This window comes from Chlorocebus sabaeus, chromosome 1 (assembly GCF_047675955.1).
Source record: "Chlorocebus sabaeus isolate Y175 chromosome 1, mChlSab1.0.hap1, whole genome shotgun sequence".
Lineage (NCBI taxonomy): Eukaryota > Metazoa > Chordata > Mammalia > Primates > Cercopithecidae > Chlorocebus > Chlorocebus sabaeus.
Genome location: NC_132904.1, coordinates 50,282,221 through 50,308,942, shown reverse-complemented (window position 1 = coordinate 50,308,942; position 26,722 = coordinate 50,282,221). Strand labels below are relative to the sequence as shown.

The 26,722-nt window shown below is 38.9% G+C and overlaps 1 long non-coding RNA gene across 1 annotated transcript in view; it reads right to left on the bottom strand.

Annotated features, from left to right (window-relative positions):
• Nucleotides 1-6,879: 6,879 nt before the first annotated feature.
• The window catches only part of LOC119624490 (uncharacterized), an 86,853-nt gene continuing 67,010 nt past the window's right edge, over nucleotides 6,880-26,722 (bottom strand). The window contains exon 4 of the long non-coding RNA XR_012093685.1: nucleotides 6,880-25,663. This is a non-coding gene — a long non-coding RNA (uncharacterized lncRNA). The remainder of the gene's footprint in view (nucleotides 25,664-26,722) is intronic.

Genomic DNA, 26,722 nt, shown 5'->3' with positions numbered 1-26,722 from the left:
TCACGCCATTCTCCTGCCTCAACCTCCTGAGTGGCAGGGACTACAGGCGCCCACCCCCGGGTGATTTTGTTTTTGTATTTTTAGTAGAGACGGGGTTTCACTGTGTTAGCCAGGATGGTCTCAATCTGCTGACCTCGTGATCCGCCTGCCTCGGCCTCCGAAAGTGCTGGGATTACAGGCGTGAGCCACCGTGCCTGGCCAAAGGCAACGTTTATTTATTTATTTATTTATTTATTTATTCATTTATTTATTTATTTATGTATTTATTTATATATTTTGAGACGGAGTCTCGCTGTGTTGCCCAGGCTGGAGTGCAGTGGCCGGATCTCAGCTCACTGCAAGCTCCGCCTCCCGGGTTTACGCCATTCTCCTGCCTCAGCCTCCCGAGTAGCTGGGACTACAGGCGCCCGCCACCTCGCCCGGCTAGTTTTTTATATATATTTTTTAGTAGAGACGGGGTTTCACCGTGTTAGCCAGGATGTTCTCGATCTCCTGATCTTGTGGTCCGCCGGTCTCGGCCTCCCAAAGTGCTGGGATTACAGACTTGAGCCACCGTGCCCGGCCCAAAGGCAACGTTTTTTCGTGTCATGATGGCTTCAGAATTTCTTTTCCTTTAGCTTGTTGCTGGAGTGGCAAGGGCAACAAGAGAACCGAGACGTCTTATGATGGAAGGAGTATGCTTACAATAGGCCAAATATTTTCATTTGTTTTATTTCGTTATCTTTCCTCAAGACAAGAGAGGAAAAATTCAATCTTTAGTCTGCCAACAGACCAAATAATTGCTAAGATATTGTTTACAATAAAAGTAATATGTCCTTTAAAACTAATGTTTTCTAGAATTTCAGTGGCAAGCTAGGTGCGCAATTCCTTCCTCTACTGCTAGGTGGCAATTAATGCCTTATTTAGAAAAAAAAATTCTTCCTCCCTGACTCCATCACCCTCGCCCAGAAAAATACGTGCATTTTCTCTTCCTTAAGGAAAGACTTCCCTTAAGGATAATATTCTTTTATTCCTGTTTTGTTTTGTCCAAGTGAATTTACATTCACCTTTTCCTTTAATTGTTAAGAATAACACGTACAAATCAAACACAGACTGCAATAGCAAAGGAAGAATAGATCATATCTTTTATAGAGGGTGGTTTCCAAACTGAGTGTATGTTCATGAATGATACAGAGTAGGAAGTTGCTATAATTTCCCTACAGGGTTTTCTTTTTTTAGTTTCACTAAAGAAAAATTTCCTGGCCCATGCTAACATTATGCCTAATGTGATTAATTATAAATAACATTATTAAACATAAAATAAAAATAGACAAGGAAAATTATTTTAAAGACCTAAAGGCAATTTTAATGTGGTAAAATTGCTTTATTTATTTATTTATTTTTGAGACAGAGTATCACTTTGCCACCCAGGCTGGAGTGCAGTGCCATGATCTCAGCTCACTGCAACTTCCATCTCCCAGGTTCAAGTGATTCTCATGCCTCAGCCTCCCCAGTAGCTGAAATTACAGATGTGCACTGCCACGCCTGGCTAATTTTTGTATTTTTAGTAGAGATGGGGTTTTGCCAAGTTGGCCAGGCTGGTCTCGAACTCCTGGTCTCAAGTGATCTGCCTGCCTCAGACTCCCAAAGTGCTGAGATTACAGGTGTGAGCCACCGTGCCTAGTCTAAAATTGCTTTTTAATGTGAACTATGGGAAAAACAATGAAATAATTATTCAAAAAAGTAACTGAGGGGGTATAATATAAAAAAAATTTGTTTTCAGGCAATCTTTCAATATTTATTCCTAGCAAAATTACTTAAAAACCACACATAGTTCCTATGTATTTATAGGTCTAGTGAATCTGGTCTACATTTTTTTCTAAGTATGTTTAATTGTGTGTACATTGCTTTCTCCAACCTTCTTTGCCAAAAAGAATACGTGTAGTGGATGTTTGTTTTATATAAAATTCAAATATTGAATCCCTGTTTAAAGAAGACTCAGTTTGGGTCTTAAACTAAAGACTTTCTCCAGGCTGGACTCAGTGAAGTCTAAAATGAAAAAGAAAAGCTGCTTCTGGCATTCTAGGCCTTCCCTGCATCCAGATGGCCTGTCTGTAGCCTAGCCAGAACCAAACCCTTCCTGCTGCCTTTTCAGCTGGTCTTGGATGACAGCCCCAGGCTACACCAGCTTCCATATCCCTTAACTCTTGAATGTCCGAGATTTTTAAGAAGAGGTGGGACTTCCCATGTGAATTTGGTTGAAAGGGTAAATCAAGTTTTATACTTGAAGTTTAGTTTATAAAATATTTATTCACATCACTACCACCAACCCCCTCACAGGCTTCCTCCCACAGTAGCTCAGTCAGCCAATTGGCATCAGAGGGAGCACCGTTTGGAAGGGAGTGTGTGTGGGCAGCTTGCAGGTGAGGACAGGGCTGCCAAGGCAGACCATGCGGTCTGTCTTGTGCCTACACCCAGTACCTGACTTGTGCCTTTCCAGAGCATTTGTATACACACAGCAGTTCTGCTGTTTGGAGTGTGGGTAATTTCAAAAAGTATTTTTTAAAATAACTAATTGACAAGACTTACATTTAGCAAACAAGAACATGTAATGGCAGATATAAAATGACCATGCTTGGATTTAAGTGGGAACTTCACTGAAGTCGTTGGGCCAGAAAAACAAATCTACTTCATGTTTTAAAAGTACCTTTGGAAATCTTACTAGTGGCAGCCATTGTTTTCATTTGGGTTCTCAAAGGCTTATTTGTCTGGGAATTTCAACAGAAGGTAATACACAGCCAAACTCTACACTTGAAGGCAATATTTCTCTCTGGCTTTGCTTTTCTCCACAGGAGATATTCTAACTGATTTGCAAGGGTGCTTCTCAGTTGGCCGGAATAGATATTTTCAGATGAAAGCCTATGACTCTGTGTCACTTTCCCTCTTATTTCTGAATCTCATGTCTTAGTTCTGGAGTCACTGTTATTTTTAATTATTATTATTATTATGCCTGTTGCCAAGCTATTCCACTTTACACAGAGTTGATTAGAGACCTGACAAATTCAGGCCAACATAAAGTCCTGGCTTCCAGATCAGACTATGTGAACAAAGAAAAAAAAGAAATCTACCAAAGTGCCAGCTTTCAGAAGGCTCTTCAAGGAAAAAAAGAAGGAAAAAAATAATTTTAAAAACCAAAAGAAACTAGAGTTATAAAGAGTGGAGCTTAAAAACAGGACCCACGGGAGGAAGATAAAGGATAAAAAATCCTATATTGCTAAGATAAAAAGGAAATATATAAATGAGAGAATAAAAATAGATCTGATATCACTATAGATTTGCAGCATTTAGCCTGGAGTGCTGGGTGACTACTCTCAGCAGCAGGAACCTCTCTCAACGGCTAACATAAAAGGGGCACTCTGGCACAGGCTTTCCATTTGTGGCTTCAAAACTGAAATGCTTCCCTTGACCCTCTCTACCCACCCAGCTCTGTTCAGATCTTCACTCCCTTGTTTTCAGCTTCCCTACTTGCTTTCTGCATTTGCCTGGCCCACAAATGCACAAAGTTGCCTTCTGTGGGTGACCTTGTCTTTTTGCAACTAAAATGATGAAAATTGGAACTCTCCATCCAGCTATGTTGTCTCAGGCCACCCTGGGTAACACTCCTCCCAGTTGGATCCAGTCCTCGGGATTTTTCCCTCTGAAAAACACAGTGAACTAGACAGGCTTTTAGGAAACATTATGTCCTTAGGAGAGATATGATATTGCTTATGGTTCAGCGCACACTTCCAGAAAATAAACTGAGATCACCTAAATGCAGAAAGATTAAAAAAACCCCATCATTTCTGGAGGTAAATGTCTGTTTTTCAGTTTTACACATACTGCCTTACTAAAAGCTGATACCTGATGGATTGCAATTGGGTTTTCACAGAACAATAAAATACTACTCCTATAAGAAAGGAAATGTGGAAAAAATCGTGAAAGCAAAAAAGGAACATGTGGAGTTAAACATCAACTTTTCCTCTTAGAAAATCTGCAGAAAAGCCCAATTAAAGAGGAAGATTGTTTTAGAATAAGTCATCTAATGCTGGTTTACTCTTCTTTTTAAAAAAGGTACACTTTTTGTGAAAAGAATTTTACTTCCCCTGTCATTTTGGGATGGGGGAAAAAAACTTGGGAGGATCATTCCCATGTTCTAGTGTAAAAGAAAAAAAAGTTGCTGGCATGAAAAATGTTCTAAAGTTATATATAACAATAATTTTCTTCCCTAATTAAAATGTTGTATTTTTCTACTTTTCCACATTAACATGAGAATATATAAAAGGCATCCTTGCATAAAACCCTTTGACCAGATTTCACAACTCTAGTCCTATGCTAATAAGAAGTCTTTATTTAGTTTTAGTCTTTTCAAATAAGCCTGTATGCTTCTGACGCAGCAAACACCAGTTTGGTCCTCTTTGTCCTCTGTCCCTTGACCCCCTGGCTCAGTCTATTCACCTAAGGTAAAACTAGACCCTGTTTGTACAAAACATGTTCGTCTTTGTGCAGGCACACACAGAACTAGGGGGAGCTCTGCTCTGGCCCAGGAAAGAGATAGAGATTGGCTGCCATCCAGTTGAGTTGGCTCAAGAGAAGTTCAGCTTCCTTGTCCTCTCACAGACGGTCCCTTCCGTGCTGACCTTTAACTAATTGGCAGGGCTCTGGAGCCCTGACTCTGCTTCCTCACTGCCCACACTCTTTTCCCCCACATTCTTGGTACCTTTTGGAAGGCAGAAAAGCTGGAGAAAGAGGCACTAGGGAGAGAAAAGTGCAAGTCTGAGCCTCTTAGGAGTTCCCCTCCTTCTTGATAAGGGAGTAGGACTGTTAATTTCAAAGGAAGCCAACACATGGCATGGAAAATTTGCAAACACATGGAGAATTTAGCATGGTCTATGCATCAGGGTAGATAGTTTATAAACCTCGGAAGAATATGCTGGCCCTTCTGCAGATATCCCATAGTCTTTTTGAAAGTCCGTATTTAATGGAGCTTTTGCAAATACATTGCTGCTTTTTTATAATGAGCATTATCAGTATTTCCACTGTGTAAGATTAGATTCCAGGCAAAATTAGAACACATACAATGATCAAATATATTTATATTACAGCTAATAGCTAAAGCTTTTTAAAATGCAAACTATAATTATTCAATTTTGAAAAAGACCCAACAATTCTATATTAAAAATTCTCTATACCATGGTTGAAACTTTAAAAAAAGTAAATATTACACAATAAAAATTATAAAATTGTGAAAGTACCTTTACAATTGTAAAAGCAAAGATTTGATTGTATTTTCCTGATTTTTGTTCCCCTTTCATGACGTCAGTGATGATGGCTCAGTTACATGCTTGGCATCCTTCCTCCTGCTAATTTTGTACAAACAATCCTCTCCCTCATTTGGGGGCATCTGTAACCCATATATCCAGCCCATTCTATTTACCTTTCAAAGGCTGGCATTCAGCTGTAAGCAGGTGGGGGGGGGGAAACCCAACAACTTTCCAGTTTGTTGGCAACTTGTTGAAGGCAATTGATTGCTTTTCAATAGAAAATGTTTCCTTCCCCTATTGTGTCACCTCTACCCCCTAAAACATTTCACAAAGCTCTGGCTGAGCCCTCCCATGATTGCCAGACAATGGCTTCCTTTGGAAGAAAAATAATAGAAGCAGCTGGTGTCATAAACCTGAGGTGTTTTCTTAAGAGTCATTGCCCTCCACCTACAATGTCTGCACAATAAATGGCACCACAGAGCTGGAAGGGACTTCCTAATTCAATCCTACCCATTAAATTTTACAGGGCAGGAGTCTGAGTTCCAGAGAAGTAAAGATATATAATTCCAATTCTAGAGCAAGAGTTTTTCACATTTTCTGTGCCAGAAACTATCTTTGCAGGTTGGCGAAGCTGATGGATTCCTTCTCAGAATGACTTTTTTTTCTTTCTTGAGACGGAATCTAGCTCTGTCTCCCAGGCTGGAGTGCAGCGGCAAGATCTAGGTTCACTGCAACCCCCACCTCCCAGGTTCAAGTGATTCTCCTGCCTCAGCCTCCAGAGTAGCTGGGATTATAGGCGCCCACCATCACACCCAGCTAATTTTCATCGTGTTACCCAGGCTGGTTTTGAACCCCTGAGTTTAGGCAATCCACCCACCTTGGCCTCCCAAAGTGCTGGGATTACAAGCCTGGCCAGAATAAGGTTTTTAAGAGCATAAAATAAAATATATGAGGCTGGACCTTTCCTTGCACCAAATTTCAAAAATTAACTCAAAATGGAGCCAGATGCAGTGGTGTGTGCCTATAGTTCCAGCTACTCCGGAGGCTGAAGGGAGAAGATCCTTTGAGACCAGGAGTTCAAATCCAGTCTGGACTACATAGCAAGACCCAGTTTCTTAAGAAAACAGGAGTAAATCTTAAGACTGGATTTGGCAGTGGCTTCTTTTGTCTTTTTGAAAGATAGCTTTATTGAAATATAACTCATATAACCCTAAAATTCATCCATTTAAAGCATATACAATTCGGTGGTTTTAGTATATTTACAGAGTTGTGCAACTATCACCATGACCTAATTTTAAAACTTGATTTGGTTTCTGTTTTTTTTTTTTAAACAATAAGGAAGATTTATTGGCTTGTGTACAGAGAAAGTCAAAAAATATAATAACACCAAGGTCTGCATTTTTCTCTGTTCTTCTGCCATTTTGGCTTTTATAAAAAACAGCTTTATTGAAATTAATTTACATACAGTAAGTCCTCACTTAAAGTCCTTCCCAGGTATTTGGAAACTGCAACTTTAAGTGAAACAATGTACAGCAGGTCCTTGAATAAGACTGTTTAGTTCAACTTCATTTTACTATAATGATGAGAAAAAAATACTGGTTTTGTTTTATGTCCTATTGCTTAAAGTCATAGTTTCTAACAACCTATTGACAAGATTGAGGACTTACTGCACTATACAGTTCACTCATTTAAAGTGTTCTTATGCCAATAGTTTTTGGCATATTCACAGAGTTGTACAACCCTCACATAGGCAGTAACTTCTTAAATATGACATCAAAAGCTCAAGCAACAAAAGAAAAGATAATAACTTGCACTATCTCAAAGTAAAAACTTTTTCTTTTTTGAGACATGATCTTGCTCTGTCACCCAGGCTGGCGTGCAGTGGCACAATCACTGCCTTGACCTCCTGGGCTCAAGCAATCCTCCCAACTCAGTCTCCTCAGTAGCTGGGACCACAGACGCGCACCACCAAGCCTGGCTAATTTTCTATTTTTTGCAGAGACAAGGTTTTGCCATATTTGCTGCCCAGGCTGGTCTCAAACCCCTGAGCTCAAGCAATCTGCCCAGCTTGGCCTCTCAAAGTGATGGGATTATAGGCGTGGGCCACCGTGCCCGGCCGGTAAATTAAAAACTTTTATGTTGCAAATAATATCATCAGGAAGGTGGAAAGGCAGCCCACAGAATGGAAAAAAAATTGCAAATCATACATGTGTTAAGGAATTATATCCAGAATATATTAAGAATTCTTACAATTCAATAATAAAAAGACAACCCAATTAAAGAATGGGCTAAGGTTTTATTAAATAGATATTTCTCTAAAAGGAGATATACAAATGGCCAATAAGCCCGTGGAAGATGTTCAACATCATTAACCATTAGGGAAATATAAACCAAAACTACAATGAAATACCACTTCATACTTACTAAGATGGCTACAATAAGAAAGACACATAATCACAGGGGTTGGAGAGGATATTGAGAAATTGAAACCCTCAAACCACTGCCAGTAGTAACATAAAATGGTATAATCATTTAGGAAAACAGTCAGGCAGTTCTTCAAAAGTTTAAATGTAGAGTTACCATATGACTCAGCAATTCTATTTCTAGGTAATAACCCAAGAGAATTGAAAACATACATCCACCCAAAAACTTGTACATGAATGTTCATAGCAGAATTATTCATAATAGCTAAGAAGTGGAAACAACCTAAACATCCATCAACATTGATAAACAAAATATGGTAAATCCAAACAATGGAATATTATTTGGCATTAAAAAGAACTGAAGTCCTGAAGTTCAGAAGATGGAGTGGAGTAAAGTGGAGAGTAACAGCTAATGGATACATGTTTCTTTTTGTGGTGATAAAAAATGCTGTAAACTTAGATTATAGTGAAGATTGCATAATTTTGTGATTAGAGCCAGTGGATTGTATATTTTAAGTGGGTGGATTTTATGACTTATATCTCAATAAAGATGTTTTAAAAAATAAAATACATAAGAATCCAAAGCAAACCAATTCTATTGAAATGCAGTTATCAAAATATTAAAAACAAATTTGGGATATAGTGATACACGTGATTGTTTAATTATTTTATTTTTAAACTTTAATTTAATTTAATTTTAAGTACCAGGATACACGTGCAGGACGTGCAGGTTTGTTACATAGGTAAATGTGTGCCATCGTGGTTTGCTGCACCTATCAACCCATCACCTAGGTATTAAGCCCTGCTTGCATTAGCTATTTATCCTGATGCTCTCCCTTCCCTTCCCCTCCTACAGGTCCCAGTGTGTGTTGTTCCCCTTCCTGTGTCCATGTGTTCTAATTGTTTAGCTCCCACTTCGCAGTGAGAACGTGCGGTGTTTGGTTTTCTTTTCCTGTGTTAGTTTGCTGAGGATAATGGCTTCCAGCTCCATTTATGTCCCTGCAAAGGACATGATCTTGTTCCTTTTTTAATTAACACATTAAATTATAAGATATAGTGGTAGATCTATTAACTATCATAATTTCAAAGTGTAATTAGTATATATCATGTTTTAGATATCTGCAACAAATGTGAAAGCAATAAAAAAAAGTCTGTGATTTCCACTGGTGAAAGTCATAAGGACTGCTAATACTTTATGGTTTCTTGTCTACATTAATAATTGAAGAACCACATGCCAATCTAAGTCTACAAATAGGAAGAGGTGAAAGATAGGGCAGAGGTTGGGGGAGATCCTGAAGGAAATGCTAAATTTCAATTAGAGGTCAGTGAAAATAAAGTGATTTTGCTTTCCTTCCAAGTTCATGCATACCCTAAATTCTGTCTGTAGACTCCTTTGGGGCGTCCATCAAGCTCAAGTTAAAAACCTCTGTAAAGAGAGTTAGTGAAATAGCTGGTTTAAAATTCAGGCCTCCTGTTTCTAAGTTTCTTGTTACCTAATTCTATCTTTCTCTCTCTCTCTTTTTATTTTTACTTTTATTTTTTTTTTTAGTAAAGGGGATTAGGTGGAAGAGATCGAGTTTTTATTTAAACTGCTAGACTGAGTCAGTTCTAAAAAGAGGGGGGCAAGAGGGTTGCTTATGTAGGAGTTTCCAAAGAAAAGAGGATTTTGATTATGACCCTCCCCGTTTTTCTCCACCCTGCCCTCCTACAACACCAGCACCCATACAACCATATACAGCAAATGATGTTAGAATGTTTTTCCCTTTCACCAGAAGACATTACTTTAGAGAAATAATTGTTGTTTAGAGCTCTTGTGGAAATGTGGCTTTTTCTTTTCCCCCAGACGGATTCTCATTCTGTCACCCAGGCTGGAGTGCAGCGGCATGATCTTTGCTCACTGCAACCTCTGCCTCCTGGGTTCAAGCAATTCTCCTGCCTCAGCCGCCCGAGTAGCTAAGATTACAGGCATGCGCCACCATGCCCGGCTAATTTTTGTATTTTTAGTAGAGACGGGGTTTCACCATGTTGGCCAGGTCTCGAACTCCTGACCTCATGATTTGCCCGCCTTGGCCTCCCAAAGTGCTGAAATTACAGGCGTGAGCCACCGCGCCGAGCCCGGGAAATGGGGATTTTAAATTTTTCTCAGAGGGACTACTTTCTAAAATTTGCTTTTGAATGCCTGGAGAGGCAGAAAAGCTGCCAGCAGAGATTGAGTCAGTTGGATATAGGGTGGGGGTAACCTAGCTCAAACCACTCATTTTAGATTTTGCAAAAATTTAGTCACTCTTCAATTTAGACGGGTGCTTACCAGAACATACCTTATGATGAAGATTTAAATAGACAGGTGCTAATGTACACACGGTCACTAAGAGATGGAATAAAGGAAAACAGTGGCTCAAGTTGTTTGTTTCCATCATAATGAAACAAAAACAAATATCAGATGATTACAATATGCATACACAAATAGAGTAAAATAATATTTTAAAATAAGAATGGAATGTGTGGATGTGTGGCAGAAATCTGCCATTAATTTGAAAACTGGAGCAAGGAGATTTCTGGGTCCTCCTCTGAACTTTGCCTTATTTCCAAATCACCTCTATCATGTAATATGGTACAGCTTGTTAGAGTAGTAGGGCCTGGGGACTGGTTTAGAATTGGTCATCACTTCAGTACTAGAAATTAGAAGGTTAGAGAAACCTTTTTAAATGACTATATTTTGTGAATTTAAAAATTCAGGGAATTTTGTATTTTTGTCATTAACAATTTTCTGGGCAGTATACTTTGCATGCCAAAACATTAGAGGACAGAATATTTAAAGTTGACTCTCTCTGGAAACTCCAGGTTAAATGATCATTATAGTTATAGATTTCAGGGAAAGTATCACAGATAAAGGGAACTGGGAGTGCAGTAAAAATGGATAGGAACTGGGGAGGGTCAAGAGCAAGATCATCATTCTGGATTCCAAACCAAAGGAAGGTCATGGGGTCAAGGTCCAGAGATTTAGACAGACACTCTGAACAGGGATCATCAGTTGGAAACCAATAGACAAGAGACAACCAGATGAGCTCAGAGGCTCTGTGGGGGACCAGGATAGGTAGCCAAAAATCTAGGGCCATACTCCTTAACTGGAGCTCTCCAGGGATTGATGGAGGGAGGCAAAACAGGCAAGATAGCAGACACGATGCTTGCTTAAAAACAGCTGCCGCCTCAGGTCTAAAGATTTGCTGTGGTAGGGACATGGATGCAGCTGGAAACCATCATTCTCAGCAAACTATTGCAAGAACAGAAAACCAAACACCGCATGTTCTCACTCATAGGTGGGAAATGAACAATGAGATCACTTGGGCACAGGAAGGGGAACATCACACAGCGGGGCCTATTGTGGGGTCGGGGGAGTGGGGGAGGGATAGCATTAGGAGATATACCTAATGTAAATGACGAGTTAATGGGTGCAGCACACCAACATGGCACATGTATACATATGTAACAAACCTGCACGTTGTGCACATGTACCCTAGAACATAAAGTATAATAATAATAAAAAAAAATTTGCTGTGATTCTGATTGGAACAGAACTTAATCCCTGCTTGGCTAACTTGAACCTGCAAATGGGAGGAGGAGGGAGATGAAGCAGAGGTCCCAGAGTAGAGGAGGAGATGGAGATGAGCATCAGCTGCTTCTGGGGGGCAAGATCCTGAGAGATCACTATATACAACACACAAACACACACACACACACACACACCCACCCACCCCACAGAGTAGTATATGCAGATAATAATGATAGCAAAAATAATAGCTGATGTTTATATAATTCTTATATGTTACTGTTTTTAGCACTTTATATATATTAATTTAATATAACATATTAAGTACTACTTTTTATCTTTTATCTTTTTGTTTTTTTTTACTTGGACAGGACTATTGCAGTAAGTGGTACTATTATTATGTTCTATTACTATTTTCTATTATTATGTTCACAAAAAGTTAAGTGATTTACCCAAGCTCATATGACTAGTAGGTGGTAGAGGTGGATTTCAAGGTAGACACTGGCTTCAGTCTCTGTCACTACTTCAGACTTCTTGATATATGTATGTGGTGTATACACATCTGTACACACAGGTATGTGTGTGTGTGTGCGCATGTATACACATACTTTTACATACATATGTATGTATATATACACATGTATAGATACAGTAGTGTCTATATGTATAGATACTGGTGTACAAGAGTCAAGTGTGCATATCTCTTCCCAACTCCATATTCAGGGACATCATATTGGTAACTTGAAACTGGCCATAGTGGAAATATTTACAGTGTGGAAATGAGCAAAAGACTGAATTTTTTTAAGAGTTGACTTATCAGCACCCCACTGGATATACATATCACATAGACACACATATCATATGGATAGACATATGTAACATAGGTAACCAACAACATAAATAATTTAACTCGCATCTTAAGCCACAAATTAAAATATATTGTCTTTTCTTGACTGTGTAATAACTATTTTATTTTGATCTACTTTCCCTCACACCCAGTCTACACTGATTAAGAGATCAAATAAAGAGATTTCCTTATAAGATACTTGTTATAAATGTTAAACTAAATTTCAGTATAGAAAATAATGCCTTGCTACTGCTCTGTGGACAACACTTTATGACAGGTCTCTATCAGTCCTATATCTGCTATGTTGTTATATGAAAAATACTGATTTTTTAAAAAGCCCTGATGGTTGCTATTACTGTTTTTTTTTCTTAATTTTTTAATATTTTCAGGTAGACTCATGATAGAGTCAGTAGTGAAAAAGATGCATTACAATATCTATCTATGGTTTTTGATGAAATGTGCTTATAGGTTGCTGTTAATTTTAAATAAAACTTATTGCCTGGGACCTGCATGACTTTTTTGTTTAACTTAATAAAATCATCTAGATGTGGATTAATCTTCTTTGCTCAATATTTATTATTGTTTCATCTGCAGTGAAATGGGAACTGTACACATTTTGATAAGTGGGTTGAAAGGCTTCTAAATCTCACTCTAGTCTCTTGGAGTGAGCCCCATTATATGCAATCTGATTTTGTGATTTCCTGCAATGAAAATCAAATCTCAAGAGACATTCTTGGCCAGGCGTGGTGGCTCATGCCTGTAATCCCAGCACTTTGGGAGGCTGAGGAAGGCAGATCACGAGGTCAGGAGATCGAGACCATCCTGGCTAACACATTGAAACTCCGTCTCTACTAAAAATACAAAAAATTAGCCGGGCGTGGTGGTGGGCCCCTGCAGTCCCAACTGCTCGGGAGGCTGAGGCAGGAGAATGGCGTGAACCTAGAAGGCAGAGTTTGCAGTGAGCCGAGATGGCGCCACTGCACACCAGCCTGGGCGACAGAGTGAGACTCTGTCTCAAATTTAAAAAAAAAAAAAAGACATTCTTGTCACCTCATACAACATGGCAATAGTAGGCAGCTCTCCCTGTGCCTACTGGATTCTCTTGGTCAAATGAGTGTCACAGAGTGTGCTCAAGGCCAGCACTCTGGCTGGGGCCATGAGAATGTGAACAGATTTTGCCCTGCTGCTCCAATGGCAAGAGGATGGGGTCAGTAGATGATATGTTGTACGGGATCTTTGTTATCTTAGCAAAACAAAACATGTTAACTCTTCTCAGCCTCCTCTTCTCCTAATGTCTGGTACTCTGTATTTAACAAAACGTATATGGGTAAAACAATCATCTGAACAGATTCTGGGCACAGTCATTATTTGTAATCATGCTGAGATGCAATGGAGACCATATGATTGCCCTCTGGGGTTATGACTGCATCTCTTCATCTCAAAGGACAGAGCTGAACACAACTAGCTTATTATTATTATTTCAAATTTGTGTGAAAAGGGGTTGTTGTGCATGAGTTAGAGGCAAGCAAAGCTCAGAGTAAACATATTCATGTATTTCATAAACATTAATACGTTTCAAAAATACTCAAGGAATCAAATCAAAATAAAACACAGCTTGATAGAAACATTATGCTAAGTTTTATCCCCAACCCAGTTGAAGTGATCTTTAAAAAATTTCAGTTTATCATATACTGCCTTTGGAATCCCCAAATTGTAGTAGAATTACTTCAGAAGCCCTAACATGCTACAGCATATCTCTTCATCTTGATAGATAAAGCTATTACAAAATGCCTCATAAAGCCAGTTGCCTGGTATTTTTTCCTGGCTTTATTGGACGTAATCAATTGATAAAATTTGGGAAGATCTTATTAGCAATGACGGATACCCTGAAGGTGTCATTTTAAGAAAACTAGAGAAGAAAAAAAACATTGAAAAGACAGGTAAGGCAAGCAAAAGGATTCTAGAGAATACCAGATAACTAAATAGAGTTTGAGAGTAGGGGATCAGTTGGAGTGTCATTTTTGCTGACGTGAGTGATGAAACTTGTTAAATTTTTTATGGGAAAATAACCTTATAATTTATTATTATTAATTATATTTTTTTATTCTCCTGTAAGGTAGAAAATAGGATAATTCTTTGTGTGTGTGTGTATACATACACATATGTATGTATATATGAGGAATTACCATAAAGATTGCATTTAAACCTTTTGCAAATTTGGAGTATCACACTTTCATTAGAACATCCATTATTTCTATGCAAAGAGTGGGAGGAAATGTCATGGACTTGCTTGACCTAAGTAGGTTATTGATATATCTAAAGTTTAGGTATCTAAACGTAGCACACAGCACAGTGTGTGAACTCAGCACTTAAAAATCTGACTTCAGTGACATTACTGTTGTATCATTTGCATCTAGCAGATTTCACCATTATCATACATGCTGCAATTAACTAGTCTTCAAATACTACAATGATGTAATTTTTTTGATGTATAATTATTTTTAAGTTCCTTAAGACAGTTTCTTTGCTTGGATGCTTCTGGTGTTTTGAATCCTAGATTGAAGATCTAATATAGTTTGTTTTATATATGCCATTATCAGGATGTGATGGGTACAGGAAGGCTAATCCAAAAGCAAAGAAGCTACATGGCTTTTAGAGAGTTCAAATTTAGAGTCCCTACATAATTTACTGGAACAGATCTTTGCAAAATCATCCTGAAGAGACATGGATGTTTGGTCAGCAGAATTGGCCTGTTATTTGATGGAAGGGGTGATGAGCTGTTGAAGCATAGGAAAAAGATGGCCTCCAGGACAAATGTTGATAGTGTTCATCCAAGTGCCCTCAGGGGAAGAGAGTCCCAGCCAGCCAAATGCCTCTGAAGATTGCAGCTCCACAGACAAGGACATTCTCAAAGTAAACACGGATTTGGGAGATCATAGCCAATGAACTTCCAGTGTTCTCAATTCCCCTACCATGATGTGAATATCCCTATTGTGGGATTAATACATCAGACTCTGATAACCTGATCCCTTTAAAGCTGAATTATTCTAAAGGCCCTGGCCCTGATTCATGTTCACCAAGCGATAATCTAAGGAGAATCATGAAAGTCTACTTTAAAGAGGGGAGAGTGGGCTAGCCATATGGATGTAACCCATTGCTGTGACATTTACTGCAAATTAATAAAGTGGCTTTTGTAGTTTGGTACGGTGATTTGTTAAAATATTAATTTTATTCTATCTTCTCTATAATTTCCTGTTCTCTGCATTTCAGAAGGTAGTGAGGCTTTATAATTTCTTATCATAAGAATGTTGGCAGGACAAAAATTAGAAGCAGCTTCAAGTTAGTGGTTTTCCTCAGCTCTGGAAAAGCTAAGCTGATTGACTAGATGTTGCTGGATTTCTTGGAGGGTTGAGAGAGAAATGATCTTAGAGAGGAAAGAGCCTTCTCTAGGAGTTTCCCTGAGGCTGGAGAGGGTGAGATGTCAGACCACAGAAAGATGGCAAGACCTCAGAGAGGAATGGCTACATGGAGTGCCCATGGAGGCTGGATCCTCGGCATGAAAAGTTCCTGAGTCCCAAGCATCACAAAAGCCACAGTCTCTACTCCTGAGAGTGCACTTCAGACTACAACAGTGGATGTCTGGACAGTAACCAGACCAACAGTGCCTTGGCAAGGAATTACTTAGGCTGAATTTCTCTCCAGCTCATATGATGGGGATTTGGAGTTCAAAATAAGTTGATTTAAAGAAGAGAGAGAAACTTGTTTTCTTTTCTTGCACATCTGAAATTGCGGCTGAGATTGTCACACATAGTACATCAGTCCTGTGAGTTCAGTTAATATGAATTCATGCTAGGAAATCAAAAATTTGAACCTGAAAAGATAAGGGCAAGACAATTACTCTATGATAATGAATGCTATTCTTTAAGGACTCTTGAAAATATGCTACTTGCCTTCTTGAAGCAGTGAGTACCTGCATTAGAGTCCCCCTGGGTCCCTCTGCCTTCACCAAGTTTTGCAAGAGCAAAACTTGAGGAATTTCTATAATTTCTACCAACAACCCAAATGCTTAACTCTAATTTTATACAATATGTAGTTTGTCAAATAAAGGTGAACTTTAATCCCTAATTAATGAAGTTTTATTATAGAGCTTATATAACTTTTTTTCTTTTTTTTTTTCGAGACAGGGTCTGGCTCTATCACCCAGGCTGGAGTGTAGTAGTGCTATCATAGCTCATTGCAGCCACAATTTCCTGGGCTCAACCAATCCCTACACCTCAGCCTCCTTAGTAACTTGGACTACAGGCATGCATCATGACGCCCAGCTAACTTTTTACTTTTTGCAGAGATGACGTCTTCCAATGTTGTCCAGGCTGATCTCAAACTCCTGGGCTCAAGCAATCCTCCTGCCTTGGCCTCCCAAAGTGCTGAGATTACACTGGGTGTGAGCCATTACATCCAGCCTATAACATTTTTTATAAGATACATTTTTTGGAAACTTTTTATTTTAAAATTATTATAGATTCATAGGAAATTCACAATATAGGGAAGTTTTGTGTACCCTTTATCCTGTTTCCCCCAGTGGTAACATTTTACATAACTATAGTATAATATCAAATTCAGGAAATTTATATTGGTATAATCTATTGAATTTATTCAGATTTCACCAGTTTTACTTATACTCGTGTGTGTATGTGTGTAGTTCTATGCAATTTCATCACATGTAGTAAATTCATGTAACAACAGTAAAAGGCAAGATACAGAACTGTTTTATTACCACAAATATCCCAAATGCTACCTCTCTATGGTCACACCTGTACTGCCCCCAACCCATCCCTAGTGCTACTAATCTGTTCTTCATCTCTGTAATTTTATCACTTTAGGAATGTTAGATAAATGAAATAATACAATATCCAACCTTTTGAGATTGGCTTTTATTTTCACTCAGCAGAATTTTCTTGAGACTCATACAAGTTGTTGCATGTACCAATAGATTGTTTCTTTTTATTACTGAGTAGTATTCCATGATATAGATGCACCACAGTTTGTTTAGCCATTCACCCACTGAAGGACATTTGGGTTGTTTCCAATTTAGGCTATTACAAATAAACTTACAATTGGTATTCTTGTACAAGTTTTTGTGTGAACATAAATTTTCATTTCTCTGGGTAAATGCCTAGGAATGTGATTGCTAGATCATGTGGTAAGTATATGTTTAGATTTTTAAGAAATTGCCAAACTATTTTCTAGAGTGACTGTACCATTTTACACTACCACCAGCAATATATGAGAGAGTCAGTTTTCTCCACAGGGATTTGGTATTGTCATTATTTTAGCCATCCTAATAGGTATGTAATGATATCTCATCATGGTTTTAATTTGCATCTTCCTAATGGCTAATGACATTGAACATATGTTATTTGCCATTTGTATATCCTCTTTGCAGAAATGTATCTTCATGTCTTTTACCTATTTTCTAATTAGATTGTTTGTTTCCTTGATGTTGATTTTTGAGCATTCTTTATGGTCCTTTGTCAGATGTTTGGTTTACAATATTTTCTGCAATGCTTTTTGGTTTGCAGACACCTTTTTTCAGCCTGTCTGTCTTCATTCTCTTAACATGATATTTTACAGAGCAAAAGTTTTAAGTTTGATGAAGTCCAATTTATCAATTTTTCTCTTAAGGATCATGTTCTGGGTATCATGTTGAGGAACTCTTCACATTGCCCTAAGTCCTGAAGGTTTTCTCCTTTGTTTTTGTGAAAACATTTTATAGTTTGACATTTTACTTTTAAATCTGTTATCCATTTTGAGTTAGTTTTTATATAGGGTGTGAAGTTTACGTTGAAGCTCATTATTTTGCCTATTGACATTCAGTTGCTCTAGCACTATTTGTTGGAAGACTCTCTTTTCTCCATTGAATTTTTTTTTTTGCAACATTGTTGAAAATCGGTTGGTTATACTTGTGTGATATATTTCTCTATTATATTTCCTTGATCTATGTATCTATCTCTCCATCAATATCACACTGTTTTCTTTACAGTAGCCTTAACATGTAAGATCCACTTTTTTAAAAAGTGGATTTTTTAAATGGATTTTTTTAGTGCTTATATATGCCAGGCATTGTTCTAAGTACTTCACATGCATAAACTCACAAAATTCTATGAGATGGAAATATTAGACTAGTTTTATAGATGAGAAGACTGAGTACAAAGTAGTTAAGTAACTTGTTTGACAGATAGATTTGGAACCTAGGCCAACGATCTAACCACTATGCTTAATTGCCTCTCTAAACAGAGTTTTGTTTCTTCATAGAGTTGCTTTTACTGGGCACTGCATTGGCATTGTGCCATTCACCTATGTTGAGAGACATGAGAAGACACAGCTCTATGAAACTTGTTGTTGCATTTACTGTTGGAAAGTTAAGAAGGATGTGGTTCACTGCATCACATGTGTCCTCTTTAGGAGAACAGATGGGAGAACTGTCTCTCAGATCACAGTACCAGGAATAGCTATATTTCTCCTGAGTAAGTGGTTTGTTTTTATCTCTTGGACATTGTGAAACCATGTAAACAATTACATTTCCCACTTTATGCTGGCTGCTAAAAATCTCAGAACCAAATTTTCAGCCTATCTTTAGCAATGATGTGACTGGATGATGTGTATTACTTCTGACTTCATCTTATTTTTTTCTACCCTAATTTTTCTTCTCTCTTATTCCCTCTTAAAATTTTTTTTTGCTTTAGTCTTTTAAAAAATAGAAACATACAAGCATTCTTAAGGCATCATATCTAGAGGAATAAAAATAAAAGAAAATATATATAAGCACATAGGATAAAAAGTCAAATCCAAGGCTTTTAACAACAAAAAGAAACAGTACTTTGCTCACTCTTCCCCACCTCGGAGTTTTGCTCCACACAGCTAACTGTAGTCACATCTTTAGCCATTTCTTCTGGTGCTTATACTTTTTCTCTCTTGACTTTTCAGTTTTAGATATCATCTCTTGATTTCCTATTAAAGTGGTTAGGATCTAGTTTTCTTCTACCACCCTCTCCAACATAAACCCTTCACCTATCCCCATCCTCCCATTACATCACGATTTCAGTGTTTACATTATTAGGCCTAAGAAAATATTGTTCACAGGTGAACTGCTTGCTGTTCACTTCATATCTGATACAATCATTTTGTTTTCCCTTTAGTTAATAATTGCCTTTTTAAAACATCAATGTTAATGAATTAATCACTAATTTCTCCATAGCCCTCTGACAGAATTATAAATTTCTTCTATCAGTTTTGTTTTCTCACTGCCTTCTCTTCTGGATGTCATCTTGGAGCTCTTCCTTGTCCAGCTCTGGTCTGGGTTGTTGCTGTCCAGGGCAGCCCTCCAGCTGTTTGAGATGCCCCCTTTTTATCATTTTGGGAATTTCTCCGCATCCCCCTTTTGTTGGATCTCCTATCTCCCTTTTGGTTTACTTACTGGGTTTGGTGGAGCTCATCCTGCAATAGCTTCCTGAGAAAATTTTATGGAATATATATTTCTTTGAGACCTAGCATGACTGAAAATGTTTTAAATTTAGCATTGCACTTGAACGAAAGTCTGAGTATAGACTTCTAGGTTGGAAACATTTTCTCTCAGAATTCTTCTTTGTCTTCTAACTTTCCATGTTGCTATTGATATGTTTTACATTCATAGTATTTCCTATAGGACATGAAAGAGTATTTTCCCCTCCTCTCTGGAAAATTTTGGAATCTTTTTTTAACGTTTCATGATGATACACCTTAGAATAGTGTCCTTTTTCATTCTCTATGAGGAATGAACGTCAACACAATAGGCCTTTTAAATCTGAAAACACGTTTCCTTCAGCTTTGAGAAATTATCATGTGTATTCTTTTTTAAAAGGCCATATCAGCTTCAGGCATATTCTTATTTTAGTAATTCCCTCCCTTCCATTTTCTCTGCTCTCTCTTGAAAAAATTTTTTTTGACATTTTACTTTTACTGTTTACTGTTTTACATTTTACTGTTACCCATTTTGAGTTAGTTTTTCTATAGGGTGTGAAGTTTAGGTTGAAGTTCATTATTTTGCCTATAGACATCCAGTTGCTCTAGCACTATTTTTTGGAAGACTATCTTATCTTCATTGAATTTTTTTGACATTTTACTTTTAAATCTGTAGAACTGGGGGACTTGCTCTGTTGCCCAGGCTAGGGTACAGTGGAGCAATCCTGGCTCACTGTTGCCTCCAACTCCTGGGCCCATGCAATCCTTCCACATTGGCCTTCCAAGCAGTGGGAACTACAGGTGCATAACCAGCTACATTTTTTATTTCTACTTTTTTTAGAGATGGGGGTATCACTGTGTTGCCCAGACCAGTCTCAAACTCTTGGCCTCAAGTGATCCTCTTGCTTTGGCCTCCCAAAGTTCTGGGGTTACAGGCATAAGCTCTTTCTTTCTAGGACTCTTGATTCAGTTGTTGGATCACCTGAACGGACTTTCTAGGTTTCTTATCTTTCCTTTGGGAGTTTTTTTATCTTTTAATTTTTTTCTTTTCTTTTCTTTTTTTTTTTTTTTGAGATGGAGTCTCACTCTGTCACCAGGTTGGAGTGCAGTGGTGTGATCTTGGTTCACTGCAACCTCCGCCTCCCAGGTTCAAGCGATTCTCCTGCCTTAGCCTCCCAAGTAGGTGGGACTAGAGGCATGCATGCACACCACCACACCCAGCTAATTTTTGTATTTTTAGTAGAGACGGGGTTTTACCATGTTGGCCAGGATGGTCTTGATCTCTTGACCTTGTGATCCTCCTGCCTCGGCCTCCCAAAGTGCTGGGATTACAGGCACGAGCCACCGTGCCCAGCCATCTTTTAATTTTTCTACTGAATTTTAAAATTTCCGCTATCATATTTTTATTTCTAAAAGCTATTTCTAGTTCTCTGTTTCCCCCACACTCCTAGAGGGGTGAGGGAATTCATCATTCAGTCTGTAGACTTCCATTTAAACCCCTTGTTTTCAGTTGTGTCTAGCATATACTGCCCAGGGTGTTTGACCCAGCCTTTCATGAGAATAAACCTTCAGGCTTCTTCTTGGATAGTAGAAGAGCAGTCATTTGACAATAGTATGTTGGGAAGAAGATCTGGGGATCTAAATGGTCATTATAAAGCTTTAAAATAATCTTTTCTTTCTGCCTACACCCCACAATTCCATCTTCAGAGACATCTGGTGCCTCCAACTGCAGAATTGTCCAGGGTTCCATGGTGCTATTTATCTTCCTTCTTTCAGCTTTCTCTGATTTGTCCCAGTATGAGTGAATCTGAATCCTGATTCAGGAGCAAAACAAAAGTTTGAAGTCAAAGCCAGAGAAATGGTGCCCATAGTCAGATATAAAAGATGAGCAAAAACATGAAAGTTTCTGCAAGTGGAAGGAAAATCATATGAAAAGTCACAATCTGGCTGGGCATGGTGGCTCATGGCTATAATCCCAGCACTCAGGAAGGCCAAGGTAGGGGCATTGCTTAAGGACAGGAGCTCAAGACTGGCCTGAGCAAGGTAGTGAGAGCCCATCTGTACAAAAAAAAAGAAAAAAAAAGAAAAAAAAAATCGGTGCGTGGTGGCACACATCTGTAGTCCCAGCTGCTAGAAAGGCAGAGACAGGAGGATCACTTGAGCCTAGGAGGTCAAGGCTGCAGTGAGCTATGATCGTGCCACTGCAATATAGTCTGGGCAACAGAGTAAGCTCCTGTCTCTAAAAAAATTTAAAAAAAAAAAGTCACAATCTTTGTCTACCTTCTCTCTACATTTTCCTGTTTGAAAAGACTCTGCTTTGAGATAATGTGCTAAAGAGGAGCTGTAGTTCCCTGTAGTTCTCTCTGCTGACCCAAACTATTCCCTGAGGGAGAAGCAAGGCTATAAATGGGAGAATGAATTGCAAGATCAGAACCTGGAGGTTGGGGAAAAGTTGAGATGTGTGTCCAGGCTTTAGGACTAAGGTCAACAACAATGTGAGGATGGAGAAGATCCAATTTTATGTGGTTTTTGATTTAGAAGTGCACAGGAGGGCCTGGTGTCTTAAAGGAGCCACTGGGAGGGGGCTAGGTTGTGGTTTCCATCCTCCCTGTCCAGTTGGCCTTTGAAGACTGGCTGGTTGATAGAAATCTACTGGTTAGGAACATTCCACATTACTACACTAAATATAGTGGGCCTTTACAAAACTTGGAGGTGTTCCTACACAAAGAGAATGCTGTTAATAAATTCTCCATCCAAGGGCATGAGCTCTGGGTTGTTGGTCCAGTGGGATGTGTTGTAAGACTCAGCCAGACCAGCAATTTGCTGCCAACCTTGGGCCCTGGGGAAGTTTTGAGAGGGAATAGTTGTGTCCTTAATATCATATTTAATAACCTTAAATAAGCATAGGTATAGACTACCTTCACTTAAGAGATGACTCAGAGTTAGTGAGCAACAAATTTGCTTAAGGAAGGAGAGAAGGAAGCACAAAAGAAAGGAAAGAAAGAACTTGTTTCCATTTACAGCTTTGTCATTCAGAAATTGGAAAGTATGTCATGAATACAAGGATTTGCTGTGAAAAGGTGTTGAAATCCCAATGGGAAGAGGAAGTTGAAGAGGTAATGGGTTAAGGAAGGAACTTTCTAATCAGAGAGAACAGGGCAAAGGAAAGAAACAGAGAAACAAGATGGTGACTGCTAGCCAGAGGAATTTTAGTTTCCTTCCTCCTGGCAACACTGGAGAGATTCCCACAACTCTCAGCATCCGGAACTTAGTTCACAATAGGTGCAGGCAGGTAAGTGACAGCTAGTGGGACGAGTGGCTTTCCGGAAGGGTGGGATGGAAAAGCTCAGGACTTAACACAACCAGAGAGCAGAAGGGGATAGAAAATGACCACTAGACAGAAGCTGAACTGAAAGTCTGGCTGCTTTTGGTATTTAGCACATGCAAGGAGGGTTGCAAGGAAACAAGGTGTCCATGCTGCTGGTGAGGTAAACGAACTTTCCAGACAAAGATGACCCAGGGATTCTTAGTATCTATATACAGTCAAATGCTTAGAGCTTTCAGTGTTAGTGTTTTCTGTTAAAATATAAACACCAAAAATGAATGTAACTGTGGTATGCTGAGTTCCCTAAAAATAGACTCTGAGATGGATATTTGCATGCAGAGAGTTTATTGGAGAGTGCCTACGGATTCAATATCAGAGAAAGAGTGAAGGAAGTAGGATTGGCTAGAAGAAGTTAAACTGCAACAGGGTCACAACAAAGGACTCTTGGCCAATCCAACAGGGAGCTCTGGAGTTGTCCTGCTTTGAAGTAAAGAAGGCTGGGCCTTAATACCTGGGCATGGACTAGTCATTAGATGTGGGCTATCTATGAACTTGGGCAGGATGACTCTCTTTAGCTGAAGACAATTATCAGGAGATAAATTATCTGAGAGCCATCAGCAGCCAACATTCCTAGTAGCTGAGGGAATGATTGCCTTAATCCAACCAGGGGATCTGAGTGGCAAATCACAGCATTCATTACAGCCAACCCTTTGTCTTGTATCTACTAATTTTGCGTAGGTTCTAGGAACAGTTCCTCCGGTATCCTGGTTAGACTCTTTCCCGGGTAAACTCACAAGCAGAAAGTTACTGGGGTAAACTAGGACCTTGTTACTGACCTCTGGTCTGAAAGTTGCAACTGATACTCATTGTGTTCCTGTTCTACAACCCATTTTATTTTCACTCACCCTCAGCTCTGCCATCCAGGTAGATTACCTGGTGGGTTTCTGGTTACTATGTCCTTCTTGGGCCATGGCTGCCGTTTCTGCCTCCATTTACCATCAAAATTGGGCAAAGTGATACCAAGAGATGTCCCAGTCAATCACCAGGACCTCCAAACCCAGAAATCCCAGAGTTGCAGGGATAAGAAGCACAAATAACACAAGTGGATCACTGTAAGCGATAGTAAGCAGGACCCAGGGCCACTCCAACTTCTTACTTTTGGTTCCCAGACTTACGTGTTGTACCCATTGAGAACACATGCCCATATAATGATGGTAGATTTAGAGTGTATGCTGCATCCAGGAAGATGTCACTCTGTTTTTGAAGGGTATCACCTATAAAGTAGCACCTCAGTTGCACCTGCAGAAGGTGATTTCATTACTCTGTCAAGCTGACAGCTTCTGTACACAGAAGCCGTATGGTATGAAACAGGAACAGTGGAATAATTTTGTTTTTAAAATATAGGCATATAATCATAGGTATATACATACAATATGCAAGTATAAAAGATATGGAAGGAAAGTTTTAACAGCAGTTAACCTTGGATGATTGGATTACAGATGGACATATTTTTCTTTTCATGTATCTGAATATTTTAACACATATTACAATGAACACATTATCACTTCGTTGCTTAGAAGAGGAGAAACTAAATAAAATGAACATAAAAATATTAACTGTTAAATAAATCACAATTATTTAGAAAATAAAAAGAAGAGAAAGGTTGGGAATATGTCACATTATGGGTAAACCCACATAGATGGCATTTTCTCCCTTTACGTGGCATTTTCCTTCACCATGCTGACTCAAAACAGCTCTTTCAATATCTGTTGAACTGAGTTTTGATCATTGCTGCTTTATAACATCACCTGACTGTCCAGTCCACTATCTATACATCTCTGCATAGTTGCCTGCTAATGTGTCTGAAATGCCTAACTCTCCTATTCCAGTCTGTATCAGTCCTGTTCCTGGAATCTATTTCCTGTAACTGCAACTGCATCTGCCTTTGGATTCTGCAGTCAGCTGGTTACCACAGTGACTAGTGTCACTTATTTCTTTCTGGATTTCTGGTAACAGATTTTCTTCTTTGTGTGTTTGTGTAATTCTTCTCAAATCTCTTTGTAGTCCTTCCTCAATTGTCAACCCTCCTCACTCTCATATTACCTACCCACCCATTCCCAGCTCCACCTGAACTGTCCTAGTCTCAGCTGCATCAGAAAGTTTGGGATGATAGACTATCTGCTCAATGTAGCCATGCCCTGGGCCTGTTTTGGGGGGCACAGAGGTGGATACCTGCCCAAAAGGGCAACAGCTTATGATTTGTGCACTCTGGTCCTAAACTAAACTAAACTAAACTAAACTAAACTAAACTAAACTAAACTAAACTAAACTAAACTAAACTAAATAAAGGGCAGTGTTGAAGCTAACAATGTATCAATCAGGGTCTAATCAGGAAATTAGAAACCACTCTAGAAACCTTAAACAGAAGGGATTTAATTCATGGCATTTCTTACACAGGTGTTGGAAAGCTAGAAAAGCAAAAAGGGGAAGCTAGGAAAACCAAAGATTCTTATTTCAGGAAGTCATTACTACCTTCAAGACTGGGAGAACAAAAGTGAGCCAATGCTATGAACATCCTCCAGAGCTGCCACTGCTTCAGGGGCTGAGACTGTGGGAGGTGGGATGAGGTGTCCCCCAGTGAGTGCTCAGATCTCAGGGAGCAGCACCATGAAGAATTCTTGAGATATGGAGAGAGTTGCCATGGTTCATGGTTTCAAAGCAGTGAGGTCCAGGTGTTCTGTGTTTCTGTCATTAGATGAATTGAGACAGCTTGTTATAGCTTTTTTTTCCTGCCTTGTACATGAGCTACTTTGAAGGAGGTCTCTGTGTCTTGCAAACCAAAAAACCTTTCCAAAACAACCAGTGCCTCAATGGTCTCTAGCCCAGACCTCTTTCCTAACATTTTCCTTTACCATACTGGCTCAGAACAGCTCCTTCAATTTCAGTGGAACTGCCTAAGAGTTTTGATTATTGCTGCTTCATAACATAACAATATTTTTAAATCCATGAAAGAGTTCTACAGCATTATCTTTTTTCCTTCGTGAATCAATATGCTTCTCTTTACAAGCATTTTTTTTTTTTTTTTTTTTTTTGAGACAGGGTCTCACTCTGCCACCCAGGCTGAAATGCAGGGGCATGTTCAGGGCTCATTGAAGCCTCTGCCTCCTGGGCTCAAGCAATCCTCCCATCCCAGCCTCCCGAGTAGCCTGGCTAATTTTTGTAGTTTTAGTAGAGACTGGTCTCAAACTCCTGGACTCAAGTGATCCACCCACATACTGGCCTCCCAAAGTGCTGGGATTATAGGTGTGAGCCACCGGGCCTGGCTGTATTCATTAGTATTTTACAATTATTATGTCAAATTCTGGTTTATAAAACTCTTAATGCCCCATTAATTATAATTGCATTAAATCTATGAATTAATATGGACAGTGTTATTATGTCGGTTATGTAGTCTTTCCAGTTACGAGCAAAGATGGCTATCCATCCAGTCTAATTACCTTTATTTTGTCATTATGGTTTCAGAGTTTTCTTTTTAGTTCTTGTTAGGTTGGCATTAAAGTATTTAATGAGGATTTAGAATTTCATGTGGAGATGGGATTGCTTTTTACACTTTTATTCCTGACTATTGATTGTAACAACTATTTTACAATCTGTTTGTGTTTCCTGCTGACCACTTGAGGAAATGACAAATTGTCCAGTATGAGAAGAGGTGCTTAGCAGAAATGGATTTGAGCTGCCTGTTTACTTTCACGTGTTTGGGTCTCTTGTGAACATTGTTTGAGTAGTGCCTGGCCCTTGTGAGCC